An 18,843-nucleotide genomic window follows, 5' to 3' on the forward strand; every position below is an offset into this window, starting at 1 on the left:
ATTACTTGAACGAATTGCCTATATTTGAGAGAAAAGAGAATACTGCATACTCTTTTTCAGAAAGGTTCAATAGTATTAAACGTAATACGGCACGCTCGTCGGCAAGTATGTATGGAATGGTTCGCTCTCCAATCTGTTCGCTCGTGTATATTTCCTACATCGAAACCGGTAACTCAGTCTGTTGGTATGAGTGCTGTAGCTGCGCTCAACCGTTTTGTTGCAAGTCCCTCGCATTGATGAATGAATGGTGAAAGCTCTGGTGAATATATAACACTACTTTTTTATTACTAGTCCCCGGTTTCCACTTCCGAAAGCACCGATAATAGTAAAGAAAATCTCCAAAAACGGAACTCACTTCGATTTCTCAGCAACGGTTAAGCCGACTTTCACGAATCATGATTCAAATTAAAGCTCTCATTGTCTTTAAACATACTGTGCAATTTCATTCTGATCCGACTTCCGGTTCCTAAATTTTAGGGCGATGAGTGTCAAAACATTCAAATCGTCATTCAAAATGACGATGAAAAACTGGTACGCGTCGGTAAGTGCGGCTTTGCTCCGTTCGCAACGTGCTTTGTTTATGCATGACACATTAAAAATTATATATTCATGTGAAAAAATTGTAACTTTTTCTTTTATTCAATTTGTACCTAATTGTTAGTGTTATTATAAGATCATGATAGTTTACGCAATCACTTGAAAAATTGACTAGTGAAAAATGGCCCAGAGGAGTGTTCTATATCATTTGACACAGTTCATCGAGCTGAGCAACGTACGTGTCTGTGCGTGTATGTGTGTAAGTGTCAAATAATGTCAGTCATAAAATAAAAAATCTCGTAGTACCATAGGTTGCTATACAATTTCACACCGTTATTTAAAGCGATGGTGCAAAAAGGGTAAAATGCTTCTAGATTTGTCTCAAAACTGATTCAATTTGTAGGCTATATTAGTTACTAATCAAACGAACCGACTTCGGTTATACTTGTTCCAAGCTTCCAAATCCAATTCCCTATCGGAAATAGTGGTCAAAAAGTTTAAAACGAGACTCACTCAATTTTCTCAAAGATGATTTGATCGATTTCCACAAGCAGACTAAAATAAAAGTTCCTGTAGTATCATCGGTTGCTGTTTAATTTTATCCGGATCCGACTTCCAGTTTCTGAACTATAGAGTAAAGTGTGGTTGATTATTTAGTGCGACGATGCAAAATAAAGAAAAATCCCTATCAACCTGGCATAACTGTTTACAAATTGAAACGGTTATCTTAGTTTATACCCAATGAAAGTTTCTTATTTTATTCAACATTGAAACAAAATTTCTTTACAAATTCTTCTAGTTATATCTTCGAAAATATAGGTAATATGAGGAAGACATCATTGCACCACTAGATGGATTAAAACAGTTTTTTTTTTAATCCAAACATTATTCCTGAGCATACTGTTTCAGGAAAACAGTTTGCAGGCTTAATTGCTCAACTGATCAAAAACGGTGTAGTAACAGATGGGTGGTCTCTAATGCTAATGCTAATACTGGTTTGCTACTTTATTTTGCGCAGGAAAATGTGAATCAAGATTTCCGATTTTGAAACCGAACACCGTGAATTAAAAAATTGGTTAACCAAACTAAAATGGCGATTAGTTTTTAAATGATGGGAAGTGTATATTACACAGAGTAGCAGCAGACCTTATCCATACGCGCTCTTTTTATTACGAGACAAATTTGTTCTGCGCAGGCAAAGAGCATTAGCTGCTCTCAAAAACTCGTTCGCTCCTTTAAGTTTTTTTTAAGTACATTTTTTGGCAGTTGTGTTTTCTGAGACTTGTTCAATTACTTTCCTTTCCGTACGGCACAATTGTGAATAATTAGGTTTTCAAAATCGGGACAAAATATTTGTAACTGTTCAATCATTCTAAAGTTTTTTGAACTACTTCTTGAAAATCCTGATGCGATCTTGCTCAACGCCACTTTAAAATTTATTTAAAATTGTTTGCGTGGTACATAAAAATCATTCAAATATGATCTAGAATTAAATATAGTAATCACGTAAGTAATTTTAATTATATTAATCTACCTTTTAAACCTGAAAATATCGATAATAGAAGTAATTTTTGACTTTTATGAATTTTAGTTCCGAAAAATATTTTAATAGGCATATATTATCGAATTGTGATATTTCCTCAATCCCAACTACTGATCTAATTTTTTTAAGATCAGTTGATCAGTGATCTTTGAATCATATCGATCAAAATCAATACTAATCTGTGGTGATTTTGAGCTACTATTATAACTGATTCCTGTGAGATCAAAGTACTGAACGATTCGATCAGCTTTGAGCATTTTGGAAGGAAATCACATACGAGCAAAATCAGACATGAGTGCCGATAGATTTACATCTAAAATCGTTGATCCCAATGAGGGACGTGAAAGTTAGTGACAACAGTAATCCTACAGTAATTTTTAACTAAGGATAACGCGTGTCAATCAGTGCAAAACAATTGCAAATTTTGCATCTTTGGGAAGTTTAGTGATGGGCGATAAGGAATATTAATGGAGTTTGTACATCAATGATTTTTGTCAATTTATATGCATGAGGGTGCTCGAATTGGTGTAAAATGTCAATTTGTAACTTTCAGGAATGCTCGTTAACAGTCTTTTTCACCAGAGTTGGGAAAAATGCCGGCTTCGGTACGACACGGTTTAAGAAGTTTCAACAAAACCGGGTATAAATAAACGATATAATAATAATAAGTTTCAACACATGTTCTCCTTGGTATAAACCGTATTCTATTTCGCAACCTGTTGTTTAATTGCAATAAAATGAATACTAGATCAATGGAAATGAATGCTAAATGAAGGTGTTATGAAAATAATCAGATTGGATCGTAATCCAATTGATAATGTTGATTTTACAGCTTTCGCTGCGCAACATCAACATGCAATGCAAAACCAGTAAAAAAATATACCTCAACAAATAGTGATTATAGCGACAAAATACTTTCTTTTATTTCCAGATGGTTGATCCCGGGTTGGCGGTTCAATGCATAGGACGCTGGTCTTACAAGCCAATTGTCCTATGTTCGAGCCCCGATCTGGAAGGATTCTTAGCGTCAGTAGGATCCATAGTACTAGCCATGCAATGATTCTGTACGCTATATGAATCGGCTGCGAAGTCTGTTGAAACAGAAAGGCCAAATTCCACAAAAGGAATGTAATGCCAAGACTTTGACTTGGATGCTGATGATGATGTTCATGTACTATCTAGATTAAACCAAATGAAACGCTATCTGAATTTGATTTAAAGAGGAATCTGAAGTGCAGTATTTGACGCAACGTTTCAATTGTGCGTTTGAATTGGCGTAGTCAAATCCTGCACTCCTGTTACTTCTGTGTATGATATTCAAGCTAAATAGGATAATATCAATCATCTCCATAGTACACTTTGTGACGCTTTGACATGTTTTTCTTATAGTTATAATTATTATTCATCGCAACATGTATGTTAATATTATTAGCTGTTTTTATTGATGATATTACTCCACCACTCACTCACTCAACGAGCCTAAAATTATTGATATCGAATAATCCGTATTCGAGAAAATAGAGCGGTAATCAGTTTTGACGTTAACGTCACTTATACCACTACATCACAGGAACTGTAAGTGACAACCATTTGAACTTGGAAACTTTGTTGAAATGTTGATTCCGAATCAGACAGTAATACTGATAACGATGAAGACATTTGTAAATTTTAAGTAAAATCAAAACTTATCTTATCAAAAATCATTTGTTGCAGAATTCATTATAATAAATTACAATAAATATGATGATATGAAATAATATTAATACTAACTATTTTTATTTACTGTGAATCAAAAACTTTGCTTATTTCCACCCCTGCTTTAAATTACGTTAACTCATATGTACGCAATGCATAAGAACTGGGTCTCGTGTCCTGCATCTGGGCGTAACTTTCACCAAAATATCATCTTTTCTATATTTTTATTTTACTAGAGATTAAAAAAGGATAAAAAATACGATAGTTATAAGCTCACAACACTCCAGGAAGAGCCAGTGTGTGAAGATAATGTGCGGAAAAGTAACCAGAAGAATTTTCGTAACTAAACTCTCACCTTCCTCCAGAGCAGTCGAACTTAGGCATCTCATCATTTTTTTAAAAATAACTATTTATTGGAATATGAGTTAAAATTAAATTATTAAGATTTAAATTGGGTGTTCAGCCACAAGTGGTGACTTTTCAGCCCTATTATATATATGATTTGGATATTACCATGAGGACAATATTTGCTTCCGCAATTCTGAGATTTTTGTGTAGGGAAAATTCTAAACCTACTTGTATTGTGTAATGGGGAAAAGGAACTTATATACTAACTTACTAACTAATACAGAGAGCGAATCGATTCAATTGAAGATTGCATCGATTTTTGTCAGAATTTGCTTATAATATTATGTGACATTACATCTAATGGTTCTATATTTGTGAGTCTGTGTAACTCATTTGTACTCAATCAGGGAGGACGCTTCAAAATCATTTTCAGAATTTTATTCTGAATCCTTTGAAGCGTTTTCTTCCTGGTGGAACAACAACTTGACCAAATTGGTACTGCATAAAGCATGGCTGGTCTGAAAATTTGTTTATAAATTAACAATTTGTTTTTTTGACAGAGCTTAGAATTTCTGTTTATAAGAGGATATAAACATTTAATATATTTATTACACTTTTCCTGAATTCCTTCAATGTGATCCTTGAAAGTGAGTTTTTTGTCATACGTTAAACCTAAGTATTTAGCTTGATCAGACCATGTCATTTCCAAACCATTCAATTTGAGAATGTGATTATTGTTTGGTTTAAAAAAAGAGGCTCTTGGCTTATGAGGAAAGATAATTAATTGCGTTTTTGCTGCAATGGGTATAATTTTCCATTTTGACAGATAATCACTGAAAATATTTAAACTTCTTTGTAGGCGACTGCAGATCACTCTTAGATTTCTACCTGTGGCTAACAGACTTGTGTCGTCACAGAATAGCGATTTCTGACAACCAACGGTTAGATTTGGAAGATCAGAAGAGAAAATATTATACAAGATTGGAGCTACGCTCGAACCCTGCGGAACACCGGCTCGTACGGGTAGCAATTCATATTTACAATTCTGATAACTAACCTGAAGAGTACGATCAATTAAAAAATTTTGAATCATTTTGATTAAATAAATAGGAAACTGGAAATCAGACATTTTTGCTATTAAACCTTTGTGCCAAACACTGTCGAATGCTTTTTCTATGTCTAGATGAGCAACTCCAGTGGATAACCCAGAAGATTTATTTGCTTTTATCATGTTCATGTTGTTTCTTACAAGTTGATGCGTAGTTGAATGTTCATGACAAAATCCAAACTGCTCTGGTAAAAAAATTGAATTCTCATTTATATGAGACATCATTCTCAACAAGATATTTTTTTCAAAAAGTTTACTGATAGAAATAGAAATTTTCATTTCGCAAAAGAGTAAATCTATGTTTAATTTCTTTTTGTAAATCCTTAACTATGTTGTTCATAGCAGGATCACGAGAACGTTGATATTGTCGTCGACGAACATTCTTCAACCGAATGAGCAGTTGAAGATTGTCATCGATGATAGGAGAATTTAATTTAGTTTGAGCTTTGGGAACTGAAAGATTTCTAGCTTCGATAATATAATGATTCAAATTATCAATTGCAGTGTCGATGTCCGCAGGATTTTCTAAAATAGTTTTATGATCCACATGTTTTTCAATGTGAGATCTGTATTCCAACCAATTAGCTCTATGATAGTTGAATATAGAACTAATTGGATTGATTATAGCTTCGTTGGAAAGTCTGAATGTTACTGGAGGATGATCTGAGTCAAAGTCAGCATGTGTAATCGGTTCACTACTAATGTGACTTTGATCTGTTAGAACCAGATCAATTGTAGACGGGTTTTTCACGGAAGAGAAACAAGTAGGATTACTGGGATGAAGAACTGTGAAGTAACCAGCTGAGAGTTGATTATGAAGTATTTTACCATTACTGTTATTTTGCCTACAATTCCACTGGACATGCTTAGCATTTAAGTCCCCTATTACGAAAAATTTCGATCGATATCTTGTAAGTTTTTGCAAATCGCCAAGAAATTTAATTGTTCGCCGGTGCATTGGAATGACAAATATGCTCCAGCGATGAAATAAATTCCATGAATGGTTTTAACTTCGATTCCCAAGCTTTCAATAACTTTAGTATTGAAAGAAGGTAAAATTCGATGTTTAATTTGCCGTTGGACAAAAATGGCAACTCCACCACCCATTCCAGTAAACCTGTCAAATCGATGAACCACATAATGTGGATTACTTTTCAATTTGACATTTGGTTTAAGAAAAGTTTCTGTCACAATGGCAATATGGATTTTGTGAACTTCGAGAAAATTATAAAATTCATCTTCACTCGATTTCAAAGATCGAGCATTCCAATTTAAAATATTCAAATAATTATTTAACATCACTGTTAAATTTCAAATTCATTATAATATTATTTGCAAATTGCCATCTGATTTGAAATGCTTCAAAAGTTTTTTTTTATTTTCAGGTTTGTTTTGTCTAAGCGAACGAGCGTTTAAAATTTTTTTCCCTGACAGGACATTTCAAATAATTGGATTTATGATTTCCATTGCAATTTGAATATGAAAATTTATCAGTGGTTTCATTCATTGGACAAACGTCTTTCGAATGCGATTTACCACAATTCAAACACCGTATATCCATATGACAATTTTTGGTTCCATGACCGAAGCCTTGGCAACGACGACATTGCGTTAAGTTTGCAATACGATTATGCCGTTTATGATGTTCCCAATGAATTTTAACGTGGAAAATGAAGCGTACTTTTTCTAAAGTTTTCAACTTGTTTACATCACTTCGATTGAAGTGTATTAGGTAAAGTTCATGGGAAATTCCAGAGCGTGGTTGAGAAGTACCATTCGCTCCTTTTTCATAAGTATTACTTGGGAAGGGCAAAACCAAGCAATTCTTTTAGTTCATTTTTAATTTCATCAATACTTTGATCATTTGATAAGCCTTTCAAGATAGCCTTGAAGGGTCTGTCTGATTTTATATCATATGAATAAAATTTATGAAGTTTCTCGGACAAATATCGAATAAGACATTCGTAATCTTCCAATCCATCAACCAAGACTCGACATTCTCATCTTCGTCCGATTTGAAATGAGACTTTTACTTCCGGGAGAAAGGTAGAAAGCTCAGTACGGAATGCTTTGAAGTCGGAAACATCACCGTCACTGGTGGCATAGATTGTTGTTTCTTCCCAGAACGACAAGCGTCCATTTTGGGAATTTTTGAAGAATTTTCTTCTATGTCGCTACAATCGGATTCAGGAAGAATCTCGTAAATATTGTTAGACGGCATAGAATCAACGGAAGGGAAATCCGTCCGTTGTCTTTTATTTTTACATTAAGATTCTATAAGATCGTGAATGTTATTAGAAAAATGTTGAATAACGGATTGTGATTTATTCCGTATTGAATTATTTTTAGCCTTAGGCTTGTTGCCTTTCCTGTTGGACGGAGGCATTTTTGAAATGAATGAAATTTTAAATTAAATTAACTATGCTAAATTAGTCTTCGATTAGACTCCTAGCTAGCCTTAAAAAAGGCTGATTATTTTCTTAGTCACTCTAATATCACTCTTTGTATCACTTAGTCACTCTAATATCACTCTTTGTATAGCCTTGAGAAAGGCTGACTAATTGATAGTCTTTAAAAAGACTGTTAGTGATTCAGGTAGCCTTGAAAAAGACTGAAGCCTTGAATCAATGAAACTCTAGGTAGCCATAAAAAATTTCCATGAGCCAAGAGCTATACGCGTGCTGTGCGAACGACTGTTCAACACCGACTGGGCATCTTATCATTGCAAACCGTTCAAATCTCTGATGATACGTCGGTACGAAAAGGTAAGATTCGTTCACCATTTGCTATCATTAAATTGGCTTTTCAATTCAATTTTCCGCTCAGGCATTGCAAATGACCGATTTTAGCTATGATGACTCTAGGTCAAACCTAACTACAATGCATTAACCGGATCAGAAAAAATGTCCGGATAGGGATTGAAACTGTAAAAAGCGATGGACACTAACTTAAAAGAAATGTTTTCTATAATGAAATCGTGGGCTTAAAAGCAAATTAGTCACACACAACCTACACGGTGACTACAGGAAGCATTTGCTTTGACACTGTATGAATGGTAGATTTTCTATCACGTGTTTGAAGCTTAGTGTAGTTTGACAGTAACCCCAACAGAGCGTTGCATTCCGTATTTTTCGGAAATTCCTTCGAATTAAATTCTTCCGAAATACTTGCATTGTTCGCGCCGAAACTGATACTGCCAAACTTTTTTGCCCTCCAAGCTAACGTTCCTAAACTCAACCACTTTACCGTGGCAACAATTAAGTCATTCTCATAGTACACCAGATACACAATTAGCGATAAGGATTATATTATATCAAAGTTTCCATTGTGCTTTGCAGCGGAAAGAGCTTTGCCTGTAGTCGCTCCGTCACAAACACCCACTCCCCGCCTCCCCCTTACTCAGCCAATGGATGATTGTTTCACTTAGATTCATTCTTGCGAAAGCGACCGGGCGCCACCTTGCCTCAATAGAGTACGAGATGAATTTCCGCTGAACTGGCGGAAGAAAGTTTGCATCCCGCTTCCAAACCCACCCCCCCCTTCCGTTTTTGTTCTGCAGGGTGTAGAGCTTCGCGGCAAGAAGTCAAACAATTAAAAACTTTTCGTTCCATTCTGGCTCTGTGGCTGTGACAGTGTTTCCGACCATCTTCCACACGATTCCGTCCCTTGGAGCGGGACTTTTAATAGTTACAACCCATGGTGATGGTAGTTCATGATGCAATGATGCAATTTGATCTTGGATGAGCAATTTGCCACGACGACAACGACGACGACGTTGACGAACAAAAGTTTGATCAACCTTGTCAGGTGTTGGAGGTTTTTTGGTTTGTTAACTGAATTAATAACAGCCAGAGCAAAATTTTCGAGGGTGACTTCCCTCGAAACTTTCGGATTCATAATTAAATCCTTGACTGGGCTGTTCGGAAACTCCCGTGGAATTGGGGATAAATTTTCATTCTCTGCAGATGTGGCAGACGTTGAATTTGAAATTACTGTTGAAAACAAAAACATTTATACAGTCATTTTTAACACGAAGTTGAACTAAGATATAATAAAATATTAAACACTGAAACCGCAACCCATCAGGTCCGTCATTGGACTTAATTGAACAATTTATTTCGAAATTTAATCTACCAATTCGCCTAAATACGGTCATACAATCCCCAATTCATTTGAATATCATAGCATGCAAACCGCCATCGGGCAAGCCATTTTAGAAACTAATTTTGTTCAGTTCATACTGTTCAGAAGCTCAACCGTTGTCCGTGACCTGTCGTGTTCCATGTGCCATTCGTTTTGGTGAAAAAGTGTGCTAAATTCAACCCTTAGCCAAATTCAACTATAGAAATGTGTGCAAATCCAGAAAAATTCTAAACTTTCGCACTGAAAATAAACAAACATTTCACAAAAACTGCAACTCACATGGTTTGAGACAACATCAAACTTGAACGACGATAGTTTTAATAATTGAAAATAGACACAAAAATGCTAATCAATTTTGCATGAAATTAGTTTTGGCATGTCCAATCCGAATTGATTATTTATTAATCCGGTCGAAATATTAATGCAACCTCCAACGAAGCGTCATTTTGATGGCTGTTTGTTGTTTTTTTGTTTCGCTTCCCACAAAACCAAAAAACGACACGTTATTAAAGTTGGGTCAGTTTTACCGGAGCTCTATAATGAAATGAATAGCTAATTTGTCACTAATTTTCAGCGCCTCACGGGTCGCGTTATGCCGTGGTAGATTCTAAATTAATTCCCTTTTAACGGCTAAGGTTGTTCGTTCGATGCTGGAAAGTTTCTTAAAACTTAATGAATTTCTATTATGTTGAAATATTCATCGACGAAAAGGCAATCGGATCGAGGAGGTCCACCGTTTTCCGTTTCATTTCCCCTGCAGATTATGATCCCATCGTATCTCGCGGAAAACGAGCACTTCCTGCGTTGGAATGAAAGTGAAATCGAACCGAAAAATCAGCTCCAACCTGGCGTGGCCGTTTCCGTTGGATGTCGGTTCGTCGTCATAGCCAGTCACTGCTTCCGGCAGAGCCTGTTTTCGATTGCTTTACCATCAGCTATCGAACCAGATAACCGGTCCGGGAACGAGCGCTGGCATTTTAGTATTTCTATTTGATACGACATCTTCGGTCGTCGGCTCGTCGGCATTCGGTCTTGGCCACGGCAGCAAACCACGAAGCACGCGATGTACCGTTGAACAGAACGCGAAAATGCCACGGAAATGCGTGACGGAAAATGGCACGCGGTTCAATTACCTCCACCCCGCGTCCCAGCAACGGTTCTGTTCGACTGATTCGATGATGCTGATCCGGAAGTCGGATCGGATGAAGTAATTGATTCTGGTTGTCAGTTGAAAAGTTCCAGATATGGTGCGATGGAGGGACCGGGAAAAGAAACCGGTTGGCAAACTTTCCTCTCTTTTCTTATTTTATTGTTCGGCCGTTTAGTTCGAGGGTTTCGAAACTCAGTTGGCTAGATGGTGATATTTTATTAGAATTATTAATTCGATAAATGATGACTCAGTCATTGATACGAATTATTAGATTATTTCACTAAAAATCAGTTTTCAACAGCTTGGATGAATGACATAATCAATACAATTTACTTGAATCACTATTTAAGATTATTACATTTTCTCAAATATTTTCAGACATCTTAATAATATTCCGATAAACGACAGCACTTAAAAAGAAAACAAATTTTTCTTCAAACATTGGCCGTAGATGGCTCTAGTCGTTATGTACGGTTTACTGAATTTGTCGCACCCACAGATCGCCTGCCACACCGATTACTTCTTGACAAATTTTCTTCTTCCAGAATTTTTTTTCTCATAAATTCGTTTATTTCATAGGAAATATACATAAGTTTTTCTTCGCCATTTCGATTATTATATTAGTATGTTGGTGTTCATTAGTTAATCTAAACACTGTTTTTTTTTTCAAGTGTAGAAACTCATTACATTAAATTACATTACATTACATTACATTAAATAAAATACATTTATTTTGTACATGATCTTATAACTATTTCAGGTTTGTTTGTATCAGTTCATCACTTTTATTCAATGTAAGATAGCTGGCTATTGGTTGAACTCATGGAAGAGTCTAACATAAAATAAAATTTTAATTGGAACTCCAATGGATTTAATGAAATGATGAAGAAGTTTCATGTATGTAAGGTCTCGACAAGCAAGAATGCCTCGAACTGGGACATTGGATAGTCTACCTTGGGTACGCGAGGAATTTATTAATTGAGATCTGACATCATGATACTCCACGCATGTCCAAACGACATGGTCAATACCGCGGTAACCTTCGCCACAAGCACAGTGATTAGTCTCCTAAAGTCCAATTCGAAGGAGATGTGCATCTAACGTGTAGTGATTGGACATGAGTCTGGACATCACACGAATGAAGTCCCTACTCACATCCAGTTCGCTGAACCATGCCTTAGTCGATATTTTAGGAATAATTGAGTGCATCCACCGACCCAGATCATCTTTATCCCAAGAAGCTTGCCAGCTGGCAAGTGTTCTTTGGCGAGTCGCACTATAGAATTCATTGAAAGCAATCGGTCTTTCTTGAATTTCACCCTCAATAGCACCACGTTTGCTAAAATATCTGCTCTTTCATTGCCTGGAATCGAGCTATGAGCCGGGACCCAAACTATTGTGATTTGATTATTATTGTTCAATATGTCGTTCAGGCACTGTTCTATTTTGCCCACGAAAAACATTATTGTTGAATATACCAAACCCAGTAGCCTCTTCAATTCGTGATCCGTCAGTGTAAAATATTTTCTCAGAGTCAATATGCCTGAACTTATTTGTAAATATTTTTGGGATTTCCATCGAGCGTAGGTGTTCCGGGATTCCACGCACTTCGCACTGCATGGATGTGTCGAAAAATTAAGTTGAGTCAGGGACATTTAGGAGGGTGTCACGGATAGGAAAATATACTGTCATGAATCTTGTTTGAGATTGAAGCTCAACTAGCCTTTCGAAGTTATTAATAACCAGGGGATTCAGTAACTCACATCTTATTAGCAGTTGCGACGAAAGCTTCCAAGAACGATCATTCAATGGAAGAACTTCCGCCAGAACTTCAAGACTCATTGTATGTGTCGAGTGCATGCAGCTTAAAGCAATTGGCAAACAACGATACTGAATTCGCTCCAGTTTGATAATATGAGAGTTTGCAGCGGAACGAAAGCAAACGCATCCATATTCCATCACTGAAAGTATCGTTGTCTGATACAATTTTATTAGATCTTCCGGATGAGCACCCCACCAAGATCCTGTTATTGTTCGAAGAAAATTTACTCTTTATTTATTTATTTATTTATTTATTTATTTATTTATTATTGTAATATCCATCGGATACGAAATCTACATAAATATGGGTGGAGAAAAACCCATTTGAGTTGAACATAAAATATGTCATTCTCAAATGGGCGCAAAACCACCATCTTTAAAAAAAAACGTGTTCAATCCACCTAGCAGTGAGATGATACCTATTTTTATCAATCCGCATGTGTTTTTTGCATGAATATTCTTCGGTGTTTAAGTTTTCATGACATTATTTTAATGACCCTCGTTTTAAGCGACAATTTGAGATTTTAATCACTCATTACTCTGTAATGTCGAAACTGCAAATCGGATCGAATTTGAATCTAGAAGTGTGATAATCGATTAAACATTCCATGATATGTAAGTTCCACTCTAGAGTTTACGGTAATTTAAGGTACTTCCAGAGCCGGTATTCAGGAACCAGCATAGTAGCTGTACACTTTACATTTGTTTCAAAACATTTGAAAATCAGTTAAGACATCTTTGAGAGATCATAGCACGAATTAAATTTTTATCCAAAACTATCCCAAACTATTTACTATCCAAATCTGCTAACCCGATAAACCTGATTAAATTATGTGGAATAGACATTTTTATACAATCCCCGAAACCGGAAGTTGGATCTGACTGAAAAGCAAGATGTTTTATAGAACTTTGAAACTTTTCATTTGAATCTTAGATGATTCTTAGATTTCATTTGCATCTTAGATCGGTTCAGCCATCTTCAAGAAAAATGAGTTACACAATTTTGATTTCGTTTCACATATCATCCTGTAGTTCCGAAACCAGAGGTCGGAACCAAACATAATGCTGGAACTTTGTTTGGGAGCATACGACTTTTTGTATGAATCTGAATTTGTAGAAAAGAAATTTTCCGAGAAAATTAATTGAAGTTATTTGTCACACACGCATTTGCTGATCTCGACGAACTGATTCGAATGGTATATGGATGTTATGTTGTTCCAGCATTTATTGCTGTAAGTAGTTTAAAACAAAATAATTAAAAAAAATTCTGCCATCATCTGGTTTATATATGTCATATTCGAACGATTATGTTGCCAAAAACGAGCCGTGCCAAAATCGGTCCGAGGCTAAATGTCATGAAAAAGAATGCTGTACACAATCGTTTTGGTTCTTAGAAACAATTGTATGTAACAGTATAAAAAATCGTGTTTTCCGTTGCTCCCAAGCATTTCTTTGTCATACAGCGCTCAAAACTCCTACTGCTGGAATAGGGGGAAAAGTCGCTTACAGAAAAATTTCGATATCTCCGTTAAAAATGGACGGATTTTAACAATCTATGGCTTGTTGGATAGGTATTATCGTGCGGAATCTAAGTCTGAAAACATATTCTGTTTTCAAGGTCAATTGTGACAGATACTGTCAAAAAACTGAAAATTTGGCATAAAACTTTGTATAACTCAAAAAGTAAACATCCGATCTCAAAACCATTCAATAGCGTTTTGGGTGACGGGGAGACCTTTCATTTGCGACTAGTTTGATGAAAATCGGTCCAGCCATCTCTGAGATCTCGACCTCTTAGTTGACAACACACATACGGACACACACACATACACACACACACACACACACACACACACACACAGACATTTGCTCAGTTCGTCGAGCTGAATCGATTGGTATATGTCATTCGGCCCTCCGGGCCTCGGAAAAATTTTCGAAAGTTTGAGCGAATTCTATACCTATTTTTTATATATATAAAAATAGGTAAAACAACACATAACCGGCTGGATGATTCGCCAAACTCATAAAGATCTTCTACAGCAGTGAATGATCGAATGGCAGCGGTTATCGGTTCATTACATCCAAAACTAGTTCTATGAAATCTTTGCTGAAGTAGGGTGCCATTCCGCAGGTTTCTGTTCGGTGCTCGAAAATTAATTTCGGATCGCAATTCCGGTGCATCGATTTCTCCGTTGATCAGTTTTGCAATAACTACTGCCTGTTGTATTTTACGGTGACGTAACAGCGATTCGATTCCGATTAGTTGGTGGAAGATTCGAAGGATCTCTCCACGGTGAATTCCGTAATGCTAAACGAACAAACCGCTTTTGAACTCATTCAATTGGCATGCACCACGAAAGCTGATACGGTAACCAAACTGATGAAGCGTTCTCAAGAATAGGTCTAACGAGTGAGCAATATAATGCCTTCAAGCAATTAGGATCTTTAAAATCCTTAGCGATTTTTGAAATACATCCCAACTGACGTGAATCTTTTGAAATGATCAGTGATCGATGTGAATCAAAGGTCAGTTTTTCATCCAACAATACTCCTAAATCGCTCACCTGGTTAACTCTAGTCATAACAGAACCACCATTACTGTAATTAAATTTCACAGGATTCAAAGTACGGTGGAACGTAATCACCTGACATTTGGCCACGTTAATGATTAGCTTGTTTCTGTGACACCAATCTACGAACAATTCTAGTAGATATTGTAACCGATGGCAATCCTCTACGGTACGAAATACGAGGTACAATTTTAAATCGTCTGCATACATCAATTTGCAGCCATTTTGCAAAGCAAATGAGACATCGTTGAAAAACAGTACGAAAAGTAATGGTCCCAAATTACTACCTTGAGGAACTCCTGAATTGTTCGTAAATTGAGATCCAACTTCACTCGTAATACTCTACCAGTCAGATACGATCTTAACCAGGACACGAGCTGCGCAGAGAAACCGAGACAATATAATTTACAAAGAAGTATTTCGTGGTCAATTTTGTCAAATGCTGCTTTAAGATCAGTGTAGACAACATCCATTTGAGTTTCTTCCTCCATGCTAGCGATACACTTAGACGTGAATGTTAACAGATTCGTCGAAACTGATCTTCCTGGTATGAATCCATGCTGATCAAATGAAACGTAACTTCTCACTCGATCTAATATGGCATCACTTACAATCATTTCAAAAAGTTTAGATGAGGCAGAGAGACTGGTAATCCCACGGTAATTAGCAGCATTTCGCCGATCGCCATCTTTAAATATGGGACAAATGTACGATTGCTTCCATATGCACGGGAATTTTGCCTGCTCAAAAGATCGACTAAAAATTGTACTCAATGGTTCAGCCAACGCACCAATACATCGATTTAAAATGACAGCGGGTAAACCGTCTGGCCCGGGAGAATATTAGCATTTCAACTTTTTTGCAACGCGTGAAACCATCTCAGAGGTAACGATGAAAGTATTCAAACTAATTAGGTCAGCAGGAACATCATTGTTTGTTGGCATTTTGTTATCAGATACTTAATGTGTCCTCCCCACATGCATTTGGAATCAAACCACACCCCGAGGTATTTAGCTAATTCTGATTGTTGCCAAATCGGCATATGAAAAATACATGCATTTCTCTGACAAAAGGTTGAGCAAAAAATTATTTATAACCGGTGGAAGTCCATGTTGGTGGAGCTTATCTAAAAGAACATCAATGGAAACTGATTCAAATGCTCCTTTAATGTCTACAAATACAGAGGCCATTTGTTGTTTTTGAGCGAAAGCAATTTGGATGTCAGACGAAAGTAATGCAAGGCAATCATTTGTCCCTTTATTTCTACGGAAACCAAACTGAGTATCCGACAACAAACCGTTCGTCTCGACCCAAGTGTCGAGACGTCGCAGAATAATTTTATCGAACAATTTTCTGATACAGGACAACATTGCAATGGGTCTATATGAGTTGTGATTGGAAGCTGGTTTCCCCGGCTTTTGAATGACGATAACTTTCACTTGCCTCCAGTTAGGTGGGACAATATTCTGCTCAAGAAACTTGTTGAACAATTCCAACAAACGTCTTTTTGCAAGGTCGGGCAGATTCTTCACCAAGTAGAATATAATTCTGTCCAACCCAGGAGCGTTATTGTTACAAGACATGAGTGCTATGGAAAACTCCACCATTGAAAAGGGCCTATCAATGAAACCATCATTTGGAGGAGGCTCCCTAATAATGCTATGCGTAGGAACAGAATCTGGACAAACTTTCGTCGCAAAATCAAATATCCATCGGTTCGAGTATTCCTCACTCTCATTTACCACGTTACGATTCCTCATTTGTCTGGCCGTATTCCAAAGAGTGCTCATTGAGGTTTATCTTGACAAACCTTCGACAAAATGTCTCCAATAGCAACATTTCTTGGCCCGAAGTATGCTCTTATACTTGGTTTCTAAAGTCAAGAATTTTTCAAAATTCTGAGGAGTTTCTCCGCCTCGTTTTAAAAAAGTCTTGAAAGCATTTTGTTTCGCGTGCTTAGCATTTGAGCAGTCTTTGTCCCACCGAGGGTTTGGAGGCCTTCTGTTAGACGATGGGCCAAGAAATCGTTTGGTTTGGGCTTGTTCTGCGGCCTCCAGAATCGAAAAAACGAGGAAGTCATATTCTTCAAGTGGGGGGAGCTCTTCCATTGAAGTTAAGACACTTGAAATATTACTTTGATATTTAATCCAGTCAATATTTTTTGTCAAATCATATGGAATATTAACTGAATTAGCAATGCCTTTGTTATTGCTAATTGAGATGGTAAATGATCGCAACCGTGTAAATCAGGAAATACTTTCCAGGTGCAATCTAGTCGAATTGAAGTCGAGCAAAGAGATAAATCTAATGCACTTGGACGTGCAGGAGGTCTTGGAATTCGTGTCATGCTACCCATATTTAGTACCGTCATGCTAAAATTGTCGCAAATATTATATATTAAAGATGATCTGCTATCATTGAAAACGGAACCCCACATCATTCCGTACGAATTGAAATCTCCCTGGAGCAGGAAGGGCTTCGACAATTTCATTAAGCTGTCGTTGTCCAACTTGAACTCTTGGAGGAATATATACCGAAGCAATGCAAATGTCCTTTCCTTTAATGTTTATTTGACAAGCAACAACTTCTATACTAGAAGTCGAAGGAATGTTTAATCTATAAAAGGAATAATATTTCTTAATTCCTAAAAGCACTCCATCATACAGGGGCGTCTCTATCGAGACGTATAATGTTAAAGTCATTAAAATTTAAGGCTATGTTTGATGTAAGCCAAGTTTCGTACAAAGCAAATACATCACATTTTTTACTATGCAACAAAAGTTTAAATGAATCAAGTTTTGGCATGATGCTTCGCTGTTCCGGAAATTGTCTGGCGGAACTTCAGGCCAAGGATCAGCTGAACAATTCCACCACAAATGACAGATTTTTTTTTTGAAATTCTATTATTGTATTTTTTGATTTGGCTTAAATTTACCATAAGCGTTATTCATGACCAACCGAATCAATTTGCCCATTTTATTCTAACTTTACTTTTGAGAAGGAACTAAGCAAAAATCCCTTGGAAATGTTCAATCATATATTTGCCAGAAACGGTGGGCCCGAACGATTTGGTGTCTTCTGCAATGTTTAGGTAATTATAAGGAGTATAATCAGAATATATGTAACTCAATGTTCGTAAAGTCCACTTTTGTACTGTAAGATGAAGTTCAAAGTCACCACTGAAATGGGCAGCAATTCACTATTCAACCATTCGCGATTTATTTTAAGCGAAACGACATGCTCAATCATTTAAGTTTTGAAGTTATTTCCGAAGGTTTGCGTCATGAATCTATTACCCGTTAACTTATTTATCTCAAAAAATGTTTGATTTTATACGACAAGAAAAAACATTGATTTTATACGACAAGAAACATTTATTTATCTCATGTCCAAAGGAGCTGCATGTAAAAATTGAAAGAACTTTTTCAGTCTTTGGCAATGCAATGTAATACCGAAGGAGGAAAAATAAAACGCATGGCTACAAGGGCAAGTCTTGCTAAGGAACGTGAACATCCTTGGAATCTAACGAAATAAAAACAAAAAATCGAAAGCAACAACGCGACTTGAACCGAGAAACATTAGATCACAAAGCACGTCGGTTAATCGACTGAACCACAGAAGCCCATATCAATTCGATGGATAATTTATACACATAAATCCATACAGCGGTTCTTGGTAGCCGAGTGTAAATTACGTTCGGAGCCTGTAAAATTCTGCGCGAGTGGAATATTACGTCATTTGAAAAGGTAAGCAGTTATGAATTGTATCATTTGTATAAATATGGCACATGCAAAATTCATAATTATTATCTATGTAGACAAAAAAAGAAATTAGACGATTTTCAAATTGTAATGCTGGTATGAAAATTGTAGATATTATTAAACAATAAGAAATTTGTAATAAATGCGACTCTCTAACATTGTATAAG

Source organism: Malaya genurostris, chromosome 3 (assembly GCF_030247185.1).
Source record: "Malaya genurostris strain Urasoe2022 chromosome 3, Malgen_1.1, whole genome shotgun sequence".
In the NCBI taxonomy this organism is placed as follows: Eukaryota; Metazoa; Arthropoda; class Insecta; order Diptera; family Culicidae; genus Malaya; species Malaya genurostris.